This window comes from Crinia signifera, chromosome 1 (genome assembly GCF_055691185.1).
Source record: "Crinia signifera chromosome 1, ASM5569118v1, whole genome shotgun sequence".
NCBI lineage: Eukaryota > Metazoa > Chordata > Amphibia > Anura > Myobatrachidae > Crinia > Crinia signifera.
Window position 1 is genome coordinate 81,017,622 of NC_139217.1, and position 15,173 is coordinate 81,032,794.

Sequence of the window (15,173 nt, forward strand, 5' to 3'; positions counted from 1 at the left end):
ACCAATTGTTGTCAAAATCACCCCTTCAAATAAGTACAGTGTGGTAGTTGTCAGTGTTACAAAACGACAATTATCCAGCCTGCCCTCCTAATGGCAAAGAAATAGTAGATATTTATCATATGTGCTTAGTTTTGGGGGAAGTACAATATAGGTGCTCATTATTATACCTTCTACAAGGGATCTTATGTGTTTGTTATATCTTCATTATTGTAGTTGATACTATCCCTGATGACTGGTGAGTACATTCATTTATTCTCTAATGTGTTGGGGATTTTTTCCTGTGTTGATGTATGATTTGTTTGCAGAAATATATATATATTTATATATGATATTTGAATTTATTAACATGTTTAAACATTTCAAGGAGCAGGCAGGCAGGCAGGCAGGCAGGCAGGCAGCCAGGCAGGCACCCAGGCAGGCAGCCAGGCAGCCAGCGCTGGTGTATAATGCTGGACTCAGGATACCTGCAAGTATGTGTATGTGTCTTTTAAACATAAATGTACGCATACACATAGATGCATAGAGTAAGTAATGCGAAGTACAGCTATGCGTTGCTAAGCTATAGCACGCGTTGCTTGGCGGAGCGAGGCGTCATTGGATTTGCTAAGTGCATACACACTGTGTTTTATATATATCAGATTTGTTCATTGCCATACATCAGCACTACTGTTTTGAAGGCATGCGAATTTGTCACCATTTGTGTTGGCGCAGAGACGCTGCTCATGTAAAGATGAACAATAAAGTTATTAACACAAATAACTGTGATAAACCAATGCCACCACCTGATTGGTTGATTGATGCCATTGTTAACATGGCGGAGACACGAAGGGCAGACCCGTTTTCTCCTGCGGAGCTGAGGGTTCTTGTCTCCGTCATGGAGACAAGGCTGGGCCGTGCTGGGCCCTTTATCAGCAACCGACATAAACGCCGGGCCTATGCTGCGGCAGGGCGCAGGATTTACGCCCGCACTCGGGTGCGGAGGAGCATCGGGCAGCTCGAGAGGCGGTGGTCGGACCTCCGCAGGCGCCAGCCCCAGCTGTTACAGCAAATTAGGGGCGAAATAGCTGATTGTGAGTATTTTAGCTATGAAAATTCGCACTTACAACATAGCATATATAAACAATAAAATGTGTCTCATGATAAGTGGGTGTCCATGGGTTTAAAAGTCCATAGACTGTTATGTGTGCTTCTTCCTGGTTAACATGCAGTCATGTGGCTTTTATATGTAATGACATAGCATTGATGATTCTGATGCATACAATGTGCCAGATCTAATATGTGTTACACATTGATAAATGCCAGGGTTGTAATGTTTGAACAAATTACTAACAATCACATAATATTTTAAATGTCACATTTTGGAGTCCATTAACAGTAAGGAGCTACTTTCCAGCATCGTTTGCCATCATTATCACCCTTCCATGTATGTCTTGTTATGGATTAATACATGTGCCCCAATGACCCGACATTGACCATGATTTTTTTTTTCTACCACACAGCACGAGCCCGAGCCCGACAGGCACGTGAAGAGGCCGAGGCAGCCATGGCTGAGGAGGAGGGGCAAGAGCCTGAGGAGGAGGTGGCGGCAAGGGTGGAGGAGGACCAAGTGGAGGAGGAGGAGGAAATGTTGGAGGAGCAAGTGGAGGATATGGTGGAGGAGATGGTGGAGGAGGTGGTGGAGGAGGAGGAGGTGCCTGAGGAGGTGGTGGTGGAGGAGGTGGAAGAGGAGTTGGTGGCAGAGGAGGAGGTGTTGGTGGCGGAGGAGGAGGTGGAGGAGGAGGTGGTGGTGGTGGAGGAGGAGGTGGAGGAGGAGGAGGTGGTGGTGGTGGAGGAGTTGGTTGTGGCGGAGGAGGTGGACGAGGTGATGGTGGCGGAGGAGCTGGCGGAGGAGGGGGCTGAGGAGGCCACGGTTGCCCCAGAGGTGTCCGATTCCGAGGGGGAGGAGGCGTGTCAGGCCCCGGAGTCCCATCTGATCGGTATGTTTACATAATGCATCATTCATGAAGTAGTTGTACTGGTATTTGTTATGTAGCACTGGCGATAAAAAATTTTGGTACAATACTATTAATACAGACCCCAAAGTGGGTAGCTACAGATACAGGTACGGGTTAGATGGGGTGTCCAAGGCATCCCTTTCATCCAGGACACCTCTGAATTACACAGGTTTGTGGGATGGCTTTGAGCTCCATTTTGACTGCCACATAACCGTTGTAGTTAAACAGGATCCTGGAGTAAAGGGATGAGTGGATCATTTGTGGATTAAATTCACCTGCTGCAAGCGTTGATTATGACCCATCAAATAGTGGAATCTATATTGTTGGTGAATGTTATTTATAAACTATAGGATGTATGCTATAAATGGAGTATGGGCCGGCCTACCTTGGAATGGAGTCACAAGTTGCCAGTGTCCCAGGAGCCTCCTCTACCTAAACACCCCCTGTAGTTCAGATTGTTTTTTTGCCCTCACAGAATTGTAGGTTGGTTTAGACAGAATTATGATTTTGAGGATGTGTACTGTGCATTCCTGACATTTGCATAACTCCCATGCCACGAACCATCACTGAACTTAGACTGAGGAGATTGTGACAAGTTCTTATTGACGGAGGCCATGACATGCTTGTCATTGGTTAGTCATGGGTGGGTTGTGACTGAGAAGAAACACTATGACTGTTATGTCTTCTGCAGAGTAAAGGGTAGAGGGAAAAAAACACAGTATGTAGTAAATAAGTTTGCATGTATGTATATATGTATGTGTCATATCTATTTATCTATGTGTGTCTCTATCTCTCTACATATATATATATATATATATATATATATATATATATATATACACACACACATGTCACCTAGCATTTGTGCAATTTATGTAGCAGTATGTGAAATGTATGCATGAATATCATGACTAATTTTTGCCCCTTTGACATGCCCACAGATGACACCACACCGGCAGATGAGGGGGTTCGGGGGGCCCTCCTGCGGGCGGAGCACCATTTGAGGCTATTACTAGCCGATCTGCAAGACCTGCGAGATCTCCTAGTCTAATTTATTAATGTATATTTTTTTTATTTAAATGTTAATTTTTGATTCTAATAAATGTTTTATGCAAGTTCACAGTTGTTGGTTTTATTTGCACATTAAACAGTATATGTGTAGATTGTTTATAATCTTTTACACAGGGTCTAATACAAACCATTGCACTTAAATTGCTGTAAGGGTTAATGTGTGCAATGCATGTGTTAGGCATGCTTGTAAGGATATATTGGCATCTAATTGATTCCAATTCCAAATAAGCAGTTTTTTATGAGGATAGGTAATTGAATAAGTGGGTCATGTGATGTATTGCAGAAGATACATAATAGTGGGTTGTTTGGCGTAAATACTCCGCTTACGGGCGGTAGCACCGCTTGGCTCCCGTTCGGATGCGGTATTCCCGAGCATACTCTGTAATACTCTGTAATACCGTGCAGAATCTGAGTGTTTCTCCCGCACACGCATGGTTTGTATGTCGTCCGTAAACACGCCCTGTTCTTAAAGAGTGAGTCCGTCCGAATGCGGCGTTTCTACGGACGATGGCCGCACGCGGCAGAACACCGTGGCGTGCGGACCGCTCCGTAAGAATGCGGGAATATCCGCACCGATCAGAATAAGGGCCTATGCCTGACACCCCTGTCATCCCATCCCTCTCTCTGCCTGACTTCCCCTCTAACCCCCTCTCACATTGTACCTGAACTCTCTCTTACCCCCTCTCTTCTATCCTTTAAATAAACTCACCCTCTTCTCTCTCTATCCCTGACATCCTCTTGACACTCTCTCACTCTCCCCTCTCTTTCTTTACTTGACACTCTCTTTCCCTGACACTATCTCGCTCTACCCTCTAATTTCCTCACTTTATGCTGACACCCCCCTCTCCCTGACATTATTTCTTTCTTTGGGGGGGATGTATTAAAATACATTGGCACCTCTCCCCGCCTCAACGCAGCGATGCTAGCACATATGTACTAACATATGCGGCTAGCATTGCAATGCGGTGACTGAGACCCCCGCGATACCTGCGATGTGGTGCGCTGGGGTCTCCGTCACATCCCTTGGGGGGTGTTGCTAGGCTTCCTGGACCCTAGAAAGGTATGCCAGGGGGGATGGGGGTCGGCATCTGCGGCAGGTGGCGATAGAAGCCCATAGGTTTCTATAGGGTATTATCACTCAAAGGTGACGATACCCTGCCCAGCGAAGACGAGCGGCCAGATTTTATTACATTTGAAAATTCCGTAAAACCCCTGAAAACATCCTGCCCTTCTCTCTTTCTCCATTATTCTCTTTCTCTCCCTCACTCCCCTTAACTCTCATTCTCCCTCTCTCTAGCTATTTATCAATAGGGGGGGCCCAAATTTTTTCTTGCCTCCGGGCAACATGGACGAACTTACGCCACTGGCTCCGAGTGCGGACGGACAGCCTATGGTTGGTATTTGTGCATGTGCAGAGGCATATCTTCGCATGTGCGAACACCTCACATATACGAACACGGCGTGAGGTCCGTGCAGAAAATAATCGTACGGAACCATCCAAGCAGGGAGTGGAGAGGGGCGTGAAGGGCTGTTTGGGCTCATTACCATATGCGTATGCCTGCATTTCATGCGTGTTCCCATGAAACCGCTGGGCGTACGTATGGTAATGCAGCCCTGATGCACGTGTGGGTGGCGGACAGCTGACATAGCCGGATGCCCGCCCATATCCCTGCTTTCATACGGAAAAATGTCTGAGTGGTCTGGAGCACTCGGTGCTGCCTGAACGCTCGGTCCATCATTCAATGGTCAGTGACCATCGGAGGATGGGGGGGGGGGGGGGTTCCCACAGATGGAGGTGGTGTTCACAGGAAACATCCACTCGTGGTCTGTTCGGTCTGCGTCTTACCGCATTCTGACAGTGTGAGCGATCCGTACGGTAGGCGGGGCTAAGAACACTCGGTTCCTGTCCGAAATACGCATCGGTCCAGATTCAACTAGAATAATGGCCATTATGCAGGTCGTTGTGTTGTGTTTTCCCCCACAGTGCAAAAGACAGGCATGATGCTTAAATCAGTTCATAATTAGTAAAATATGCAAATAATAAGATGGACCATTCTCTGCAGGTGCACCAATCACAAGATCCCTCTTCACACAGCATCATAGACCTAATGCAAAAACCTTCCTTGGAAGATCTGATTGTGACAGAATAGTTTAAAGTTGGTAATCAAAATACTAAAAAGCTGTGTATTTCAATATACTACCAAATGAATGTCCCAAACAGAAAGGAAATAATTCAATGCAATTGATTAAACATCATATAAAATGATGCGGCATAAAACTGAGACGACGATGGACTTAGTCATGTGAGGGTAAACTGATGTCCGTTTCAAAGGAGTTACATTGGTTTAATTGCAATTTATGTCTCTCCCCCTCCCCTCCCAAATTCACCAACTTTCAGATTTTGTGTGCGTGTAGCTGAAACAATATTCTTGAAAACATCAACGTGACTAAGCACAAACTTCATAAGGCTCTTTGTTAGATGGGACTACGTAAACAATAAGGTCGCTATCTGAAAATAAACTTCAGGGAAAGATTAGATATGGCTTGATGTCTGACCCACTGGGAGCATAGGCTTCCACGCTTTATATCTCCAGTCCACTCAGCTAACACCGCAATGGAAATTACAGTCTAGAATAACACATCCTAACCATGACTGTAAACAATGGTGATACTCGCTAACCCCCCATTAATAGATACAAAGAACATTCATCAAAATGAGGACCTCACATCTGCGATCAAAGAAAGTGCTGCCAAATTGTAGTTCTACCGACGTTATCAGCGCGCAGTCTCTGCTTTCATAATATGGAAGGAGATGGATTGAGAGCTAAATCCCGATTGATTTCTGTCAGTATAATGTCCATAGCAGATTTGTGTGGTCCGCTGGGATTCCATCTCATTGGTCTCTAAGCGATTAAGTGGAGTCACTGATATTAGTGGCAAAGCCAAGGCCAAGAGACCATTGGGATATCTTATTCCTAATGAACGTCAGTGATACTGAGAACGCAGACACCTTTCTAAGTATAGGTTGAGTATCCCTTATCCAAAATGCTCGGGACCAGAAGAATTTTGGATAACGGATTATTCCGTATTTTGGAATATTTTTATATTTGAATGACTTATCTTACATTTATGTTGTATAAGCACACATCAAACACACAATACATTTTATTTGTGCATGAAACAAGGTTTTAAAACATGAAACAAAGTTTGTGTACAATCTCAGACACTGGATTTGAATGCCAATCAACCATGTCCTTGCACATATTTAGTGCCAGTTACATGTTATTTCCCCAGTAGTGCCAGTTACAGATGTTCCAAGTAAGTTTTTAGCAAAATATAAAAAACAAAAGTACATTTGGGAGACTATGGTTTTCAGAATAATTTGGATAAGGGATATCTGGATAAGGGATACTCAATCTGTACAACATGAGAAGTGACGGATTGCTCTAGAATTCTTATTTTGAAAGAGCAAAATGAAAGATAGAAAATTCTGGACGGATCCTACACTAACCATTAACAATTGTCATCATGATAATGAATGTCACTTTCTTAATAGGATTAGTCCATGACAGTGCATACAAGGTAACAAGATTGCTTTTCTCCAACGTTGATGATTCCTCAGTGGATATACAGGTTGAGTATCCCGTATCCGAATATCCGTTATCCGAATTATTCCGAAAACCATACTTTCCAGAAAGTGGGAAAAAAAATTTGTTTAGCTAAAAACTCACTGGGGACATATGTAACAGCACTACTGCGGACATGATATGTAACTGGTACTATATATGTACAAGAAAATTATTGCTTGGCATTCAAATTCAATATCTGAGATAGTACACAAATTTTGTTTCATGTTTTGAAACCTTGTTTTTTGAACAAATAAAATATATTTGTGTGTATTTTATGTGGTAATAAAATATATTTGTGTTTATTTTATGTGTTTATACAGCATAAATGCAAGATACTTCAAAATACATCATTGAAATATTAAAATATTCCAAAATACGGAATAATCCGTTATCCAAAATTCTCCTGGTCCCTAGCATTTTGGATACGGGATACTCAACCTGTATAACATAATATAATAAAGAGAATTATAGGCCTCGGTTTACAAAGCTGTGAAATCTATTAGTATTTTTTTTTTAATCCATGACCTTTTATAGAGAAGATATTTTGGTACTAGCTTCCTAGCACGGCCACAATCGCATCCATCGTGTACCTTAAAGTTAAGGTATACGATGGACCCGATGGACCCGATTTCCTTTGAAATCAGGTCCATTTTGCCGTCAAAGGAAAAATCGCGGGCATCGCGTCGGTCGGGACCATTAACATTGGCCCCGACGCGACCGACGCGATGCCCCCGATTTTGCCATAGGCTTCAATGTTAAAATATTTTTTAACATTGAAATCGGGAGCATTGCGCCCATCTGACATAGTCCATCTGACATAGTGGGAAATGGGCCAATACGACCCATTTCACATTATATATGGCCCCGTCGTCACCCCATAATTGACGTGAACCCGAAGCGTGGCGAGCGCAGCAAGCCCGCGAGGGGTGGCGGTGCGCGTCGTCCGACCTTTTCATTCCCCTACTATCCACGTCGGCGTGGAGTTGAGAATATATAGTGTGGCGAGCGCAGCGAGCCACCGAGCCTGAAGCGTGGCGAGCGGACGCGTATACCTGTGAAGTTATACGCGTCCCCTCGCGGGGCACGCTACGCTCGCCACGCTTCGGGCTCGGTGGCTCGATGCGCTCGCCACACTATATATTCTCAACTCCACGCCGACGTGGATAGTAGGGGAATGAAAAGGTCGGAGGACGCGCACCGCCGCCCATCGCGGACTCGCTGCGCTCGCCACGCTTCGGGTTCACGTCAATCATGAGGTGGGGTGTACGCAGTTAAATTGGGGGTGTAGGGAATATTTTACATTGAATCCAATGTAAAATCGGGTCCCAGGAACCCTATTCACATTTGATTCAATAAAAAGATCGGGTCGGTCGTGTCGGTCACATCGCATGCGACCAAATCGCATGCGATGCGATCGACGCGATTTTTCCGACACGACCACCCCGATAGAAATCGGTGTGGCCGTGCTAGGAAACAAGTACCGATATTTTTTAAAGGCAGTTACCAAATAAAATCTCTGATGTCTTCTGTGATCTTCCCTCCTGTGGAACCCCCGGGCTCAGGGCTATACTTAGTGGCAGCGGATAAGGGGCTCATAGCGTAAAAGTAGAAGTAATATTTGTGACAGGGACAGCATAAATATGCTTGTCATAGATATATAACAGCGGGTTTGTGGTTGGAAAAAAATCCAGCCCAGTTATTCCACTTGATCAAGTTGATCAAGATCACAGCAAGCATGATTGCAGATACCTGTCAGCTTGTTTTAAAAATATGACAGACAGAAGGATCAGGGCTCCTAATGGTAAACTAGTCGATCAGGTAATAGGCTCCGGGGTGGCTTCTGTTAAGGGTGCTGGACCTTTGACTTGTTGTAACTACTGATGTACATAAATGAACTGCCCTTACGTGAAAAAGTTTTAGAAAAATAAGCTCTGCGTTTGGAACATTTACCTGGTGTATGTGATCCTTGTCTTCTATTGTTGTTTACAATGTGACTACAGGACCCCTGAGAGAGAGATGTAGGGTTGGGGGGGGGTGTGGCATTTTCTTCATTCTTCCTCCGGTGGGTGGTGGCCTTTGAGCTCTTTGGCATTGCAGCCACCTCCCCCAAGACCTCAACAGCGTTTTCCCTTCTGTACACCTGACAGACAGCGGCCTTTATACTTTTTTTCATGCCCGCCACCCCTCCAGGACTTCCACACCTCCTCTGCCGTTGACTTCTTCTCCGGCCTTGCGGACTAATATTAGCCAATGCAAGAGGGTCAGGGTGATGATGCGGGGAGCCATGATTGGCTTACCATGGTCACTTTGGATTTCAAAAAATGACACTGCGCAGTTCATACCTACTTATTTAAAGTGGTCAGTCTCCTTGTCCATGAAGTCCATGGGTTTTGTTAAAATAAAAAAACACAGCCTTAAAGAAACTGGTTCAATCAGATGCTTGGTTTTATTTTCAAATAAGACATTTTATACACTCAAAGAGGCCAGAGGTTACCCTAAAAAAAGCTCCTACGCAATTTGAAAAGATATGCTCATGGGCCTCTGAGCCTACACATGCCCTCTCAGCAATATATAAATTACTGATACAGGGCCATTTTCCGGATATCCCTGCCTTCTGTGAGAAATGGAATGGGGACCTAACTCATAGGGGCATAATAATAGACTGGGAGAAACACTTTGAGGTAATGGCAAGATGTTCGACGAGTCTTGAGGTAATAGACACCCAATATAAACTTTTAACCAGATGGTACAGGTGTCCAGATTTTCTTCACAAAATTTATCCATCGGTATCTCACTTATGTTGGAGATGCGGCAATTCAAGGGGCACCTTGATTCATATTTGGTGGGACTGTGACAAGCTTAGACCCTTTTGGGGCAAAGTTATACAACTTTCCTCAATAATATTAGGTTACCAAGTTCCAGAGGGTCCCGACTTTTGGCTTCTCCCACACTCCAAAATCCCGTTATATAAATACAAAAAATCCCTTCTAAAACACCTGAATAATGCCGCCAGAGCAGTAGTTCCGACACACTGGAGGGATACGAAACCACCAACAATAGGGGAGTGGTTCAGCAGAATCGATTTCTATTGCTCCATGGAAGACCTATATTATGATGCTCTAGATAAACAAACCGATTACATGTCGACATGGTTACAGTGGATTGATTTTAAAACATCAGTAAAATATAAAGAACAGGTAAATTCTGACCCCTCTACCGGAAATCAGGGGGATGTAAGATGCTCCTAATTCTGAGATCACACATTCAGGTGACCCTATGCTCAAGATACACTTGGGATGACCTCACAAGTTGAGACAGATTATGGCACCCCCGACCACCATCACACTCCTTTCTTCCATCCCTTCCCATGGGAATTACCATTTGGCCCCTTTACTCTCCCACCCCTCTCCCCTGTTGTGTTAATTTGTTCCCTCCCCAATCCCTCTAGACATACGAATCCTCTCATTTAATCACCATTGTACTGCGGTTGGAGAATCCTATCCGTTAGGCCTAATATATCAGCATTGAATGAGCAGTATACTTCTTTATACTATGAGGATAGGTTGTAGTGCGAAGGATGGTTAGAGACACATTGAGGCTAAAATGAGAATGTTGTTAAGAAATCTGATACACTTGCCTAATGGATCTATGTACTTATCTAATCGCTTGTAGGATCGTATTGTCTGTATATGTGATTTTGTATTTGTTTTTTCACTTGAAAAATTTAAATAAAGAATATATAAAAAAAAAAAAAACACAGCCTTCCATGCCCACAGACTTTGCATTATAGCACCATTTGACTAAGATAAGGGCCACTCTTAACCAATCAGCAAGAGCTGCCATAGAAACATACAGTATTCCTTAAACCAGTGGTTCTCAAACTGTGGGTCCTGACCCCAAAGTGGGTCCCGACATTCTCAGCATGGGGTCGCGACTCCATGTTGCTGACCATCAGGCTGATGACTTTTCTAATCTCAGTCAGGGATTCAAGGAGTCTAATAGATCTGTTGATTTGTCTGTTATTTTTGACTCCTCCCATCATGTTGTTCTTCCGCAATGCTGCCATGTATGTGCTGTCTGCTGCCTACACATGTGATGTGATGACCTTCTGGGGTCCTGTAATTATTTTTATTGTCTGATGGGGTCCCAGAGCAAAATAGTTTTAGGATCTCTGCCTTAAACAATTACTGAATTCTATATCAGTAGGTGGTCTAGGAGAGTCTGTATTCCCAGTGGCTGATTCGGAGATGGACGAAGTGTGAAGCCAAAGACGCAGCATCTAAGCCACTGCATGAACACTGGACCGAACATTGGACATATGATTAATGCGTAGGTTACTAAGGATATTCGGTAAAACTACAGTGCACACAACTCTGCCTAAATTGAATATACACATTTGTTTCTATGTACACAATGCAGGACACACATATAGCCTATTTACCTTCAACTCTCAGCCATTCCCCAATGTGTGCTTATAATAAATGCACGTTTCTCATAGTAGAAGCCACGGAAATAAATCAGGACATCTCTGATCTTGGATGACTGAGCAACATACCTGTCAGCATCTGGCACATAAGGATTTTACATAGCTTATACTGTACCTCTCCCTTCATTGTTATTTCAGTCATTTCCTCTGCTAGCAGCCTGTCCAGTTCTTCGTGTCCTACTGACCAGTTACCTGGAGTTTTTACTCCTATTACTGATTATATTTATCCAACATAAATATAACAAATAAGTTGTGTTGTATGAACAAATGACAAATGTGTGAAATAAATGCGTTTTTTAAGAGATGAGGGGTGTGCAGCCCCCTCCTCTCTTTCAGTGCAATAGAATCCAGTTTGTGCCACAAACCTGGTGACTTCTCTATGTTTTAAATCGCCTTCAAAATGCCTGCAGCATCATTTTCACAGTGTTGTCTTCTCCTCTACAGAGCAAGCTGACGCAGGACTCTGGACAGTTAAATATACTGTAATTATGGATGCAGGGTGTGCAGTTTGGATGCCCGTAGACTACACGCTCTGCACTCATTACACTGGGGAAAAGTCTGTTGCCAGGGATTAAAGAGTTGATTTTGATTAATTTTGTGATTTTCTGATCATGAATAAGCCTTGCTTTTTATTTTTCAATTGTCTCTAGTTTTTGAGATATGCATATATCTCCTTCCAGTGTTAGTGAGAAGATATGAATGTGTTATCTGTCACAAATGTGACTACCAGATACGTTACCACAAATAACACAAATTCTTGGTATTGTTGAAAGAAGGTAGTTGTTAAGAAAGCAAAACTAAGTCAATTCTGTTAAGTAACGCGGCCTAGACTAGTAAGGTACTTCGAATGGAGGAAGTAATTGAATTTTATAATTATTCATTAATTTAAAAACTGGAGACAATTCAGCTATAACGAAGATCTAATGTGAAAATAGGACCTGAAAGTATTCGTAAACCAATCTTAAATCCTTGGCAAGAAAAAAAAAATGTTTTTGTTCCCAAGTGTTATAGATACGACAATAGTGTGCTTTCTGAATGACCATTTTCCTTTGTACTGCATCATTTCAGGTGTTGGCTATTGATGCTACTGTAATAGACATGCTACAATATTTAATGCTGATATCCTTTATCACAGCATGTGTTGGAATATGGTGTATATACTATATAATAAAAATATGCAAAGGATGTGTGACCTCAAATTACAAACTATACCCATATGCTATACTAGCTGTTTAAGTCAACAATAAAACCATGCGTAGTGGATATTCTCTTTGAAGCATGTACAGTCTTATTGACCTATCACTGCCTGAAGCACATACCTAGCTTTTACTGAGTCTGTGATGATTATTGCCTAAAATGTAACATAAACATTAGATCATGTATCACAGCAAATCTGCCCAATTGAGAGCAAATTTATGGTTTGATTTATATTGCATCACAAATCCCCTTTGAACATAACGAGTCTTGATTAACTCTTGAGTAGGGTTATGCCTTTAGTGAGTCTGTATTTGACTTATCTTCTCTACCCTACACAAGCTTCAGTTATAAACGAGTTACACGCATAGCAATTAAAATGTTAAACACATACGATAATACCAGGAGCACTCAGTGGATGCCTAGACAAGGCTTTCAATCTTTTTTTTTTGTAGAACAAAGTTTATCTTTAGGATTTTTTACTCCTCATAGACAATTCCCACTTATGTTCCATCCCAAAACAATGGTCATGGCTGCATTGCATTCATTGGGGGAAATTTACTAAGCAAAATACGGTCGGAATTGGCGTATTCGTATTGAGTTGTATACGAGCACGTATTCGTATTTTTGTAATTTACTAATGTGAAATAACGTTACTATTTTGAATTTTACGACCATAAGAACCTGTCGTATTTTTATTTTTACAAAAATACGAATTAATATCGAAAGAGTATGCCTTGAATTTTACATTACTCCAATATAAGTGTTAAATTTACTATCAAGTCGTTTTTAAAAATACGTATGTATACTGGGCGCATTCTAATACAAGTTGTAAAAAAATACGACTCTATACAATATCGGAAAATAAGAATCTCAAAAATACCACACCTTTGTAAATTATGCTCCGGAATACGAATGTGTAAATGAAATACTCCACTGATAACAGTCGTATATTCAGTCGTATACAAAATACGAATACGACTGAGACATAGTCGTATTCTTAGTAAATTTTGCCCACTATGTCTTAAAGCAGATTCAGTCTAACAGCCTTACAGAAAAAATTGTAAGTGGACCACCTTCTGGCGCAGCAGCCAAATTGGTCTCAACAGTTGCTAAAGGAGACACCACTCCTAACAAACCATGAATTACCAAAAATACAAATGGAGACACACTCGGCGCTAAATATGTAATACTATTTCCCTTCTGGTGAGAACAATATTTGTGGGGTTTCCTTCCAGAGCTTTTTCATGTATCCGCATATGCAGATTTTCATATGTGGACAATTGGGGTTATTCTGATTCACTCGGAAAGGCACAATCACTCTCTAATGGACAAAACCATATGCACTGCAGGTGGGGCTGATGTAACATGTGCAGAGAGAGTTACATTTGGGTGTTTTATTGTTTTTGTGCAGGGTAAATACTGGCTGCTTTATTTTTACACTGCAATATAGATATCAGTTTGAAGTACACCCCCCACCCAAATGTAACTCTCTCTGCACATGTTACATCAGCCCCACCTGCAGTGCACATGGTTTTGTCCATTAGAGAGTTATTGTGCCTTTCCGAGTGAATCAGAATAATCCCCAATGTTCATGCAAAGAAAAAATGCGAAAGACACACTGTGAAGTACGTCTCTGACAAAAGTTTCTTCTAAACCACCCGTGTTCGGAGGTAGAGAGTGTCGAGAACCCTTTCACCATATTCTACTGGAAAGCCATGATGCGTACCCAACTCACATCTAACAGGGGTAAATGAAGCCTATCATGGTATCTTTATCTCACACAAAGGAAACTTTGACAGATACAGTGAAGGAGGTATGGTGCGTACGGTGAGTGAGTTGTGGCATCCCATCCACTAGTCATCCCTATATGTTCGCTCAGGATGCCTAAAATAGCTTTTATATACAGACATGTTGTTTATTAAAATTAATTTATAGAATAATTTCACACAATATCTTTACCGTAATATAGATTTTATAAATCTGGTGGGCCTAGAGCTGCCAGGAAAGTGTTCTCCTGCATACATTAGTTTCACTTGGCTCAGACCATGCAAAGCCATTCTGGCTTCTCATGTCCCCTATTGCCAGTTATAGCAGGCAATGGCGTCCTGCCAGGATAGGTAAAGTTTTTCTGTCATTTCTTGTAATGTGTACACCGCTATCTGTGAAAATACACAGTCTGCAAAGTCATTTTTATTTTAAGTTCTTCTACTGTTATCACTTGGATATTTTAACACCCCTACTTGTAACTTCTATCGTTAGACTCCTCAGAGCCATCTGGGCAAAACAATGCAGTGAGGTCCCTACTCACCTATTCATGGGAATAAATAAAAAAAAAATGATAACTTATCCTCTCCTGTGGTCCTGTGCTGTCTATCCACATGCTTCCATACAATGAACGGCATTCATCACTCTGATTGGTGGATAGCTCCAGCCATCCACGAATCAGCATGCAGACAGCCATACACTGTCTGCCTTAAGCCTGAGGCACAGGTAGATACTTAATAAAAACATGAAAAACTTATGTCATCCTTTTTCAATGGTGACATTTTGTGTGTGTTGACATTTTGGCCATGCCGACTTAATGCATGTCAACATTTTTCACATGTCAACATTTTGACTCATCCTATAGTTGTCGACATTTTCACTGTCGTCCTAGACACTGTCGACGTAATGACAGCATCCATTTGAGACTCCTCTGTTCTTGCAACTTTAAAGATAAGAAAAACACTTAACTGACCATAAGACCTTCAGCTGGATGTGTGTGAGTATTGGTACCTGTGGCATCCTTGTTGCTAA